The sequence below is a fragment of the Psammomys obesus genome, unplaced genomic scaffold (assembly GCF_907164565.1).
Source record: "Psammomys obesus unplaced genomic scaffold, mPsaObe1.curated_primary_1811, whole genome shotgun sequence".
NCBI classification, from domain to species: domain Eukaryota; kingdom Metazoa; phylum Chordata; class Mammalia; order Rodentia; family Muridae; genus Psammomys; species Psammomys obesus.
The window spans coordinates 11,468,580-11,470,198 of record NW_026596073.1 but is presented as its reverse complement, the minus strand read 5'-3'; positions in this window follow the sequence as shown (position 1 = coordinate 11,470,198).

Below are 1,619 nucleotides of genomic sequence, written 5' to 3'. Positions count from 1 at the left end.
AACAAGTTTAACATGTCTTTATTTTTATGATGATGGTTTTATGATGATGCCTTTGATCTGCTTGGAATTTAGTTTTGTGCAGGGTAATAAATATGAATCTATTTGAATTTTTCTACATGTAGATATTCAGTTAGATCAGCACCATTTGTTGAACATGCTATCTTTTCCTACTGTATTGTTTTGGCTTCTTTGTAAAAAATCAAGTATCCATAGGTGTGTAGGTTTATTTCTGGGTCTTCTATTTGATTCCATTGATTCTCCAGCCTGTTTCTCTGCCAGTACCATGTAGTTTATATTACTGTTGCTCTATAGTACAGGTTGAGATCATATCTGGAGATCCCTTCAGAAGATCTGTTATTGTACATGATTGTTTTTGTTCTTGTTTTTACACATGAAGTTGAGAATTTTGCTTTCTAGGTCTGTAAAGAATTGTGTTGGTAATTTGATGGGAATTGCAATGAATCTGTAGATTGCCTTTGGTAAGATGGCCATTTTTTCTGTGTCAATCCTGTCAAGCCATGAGCATGGGAGATCTTTCCATCTTCTGATATCTTCAGAGATTGGAATTTTTTTTCATACATGTCTTTGCCTTGCTTCATTAGAGGTATACCAAGGTACTTTGTTATTTGTGGCTATTGTAAAGGGTGTTGTTGTTTCCCTAATTTCTTCCTCAGCCTTTTTGTCTTTTGTAGACAGGAGGGTTACTGATTTCTTTTTTTAGTTAAGTTTGTATCCAGTCACCTTGCTGAAAGTGTTTATCAGCTGAAGACATTCTCTGGTAGAATTTTGGGGGTCACTCATGTATACTATCATAGCATCTACAAATAGTGATACTTTGACTTCTTCCTTTCTAATTTGTATTCCCTTTATCTCCTTTAGTTGTCTTATTGCTCTATCTAGGACTTCAAGTACTATTTGGAGAGAGTGGAAAGCCTTGCGTTGTCCCTGATTTCAGTGGGATTGATTTAAGTTTCTCTCTGCTTAGTTTGATGTTGGCTATAGGCTTGCTGTATATTGCCTTTACAATGTTTAGGTATGTGCCTTGTATCCCTGCTCTCTCCAGAACTTTAAACATGAATGGGTGTTGTATTTTATCAAATGGTTTTTCATCTAAGGAGATGATCATGTGGTTTGGTTTTTTTTTTTTTTTTTTCTGCTTGTTTATATGGTGGATTACACTGATAGATTTCTGTATATTTAACCACCCCTGAATGCCTGGGATAAAACCTGCTTTGTCATGGTGGATTGTATCTTTCATGTGTTCTTGGATTCTATTTGTGAGTATTTTGTTGACTATGTTTGCATCAGTGTTCATAAGAGAGATAAGTCTGAAGTTCTTTTTTTGTTGTTGTTGTTAGGTCTTTGTGTGATTTAGTTATCAAGGTTACTGTGGCCTCATAGAATTTGTTTAGTAATGTTCCTTCTGTTTCTATGTTGTGGAATAGTTTGAAGAGTATCAGAGTTAGCTCTTCTTTGAAGATCTGGTAGAATTCTGCGCTGAAACCATCAGGCTTTGAGTTGTTTTTTTGTTTGTTTGTTTTTGTTTTGTTTTGTTTTGCAGGAAGACTTTTGATCACTGCTTCTATTTCTTTGGGGGATATAGGACTGTTTAAACTATT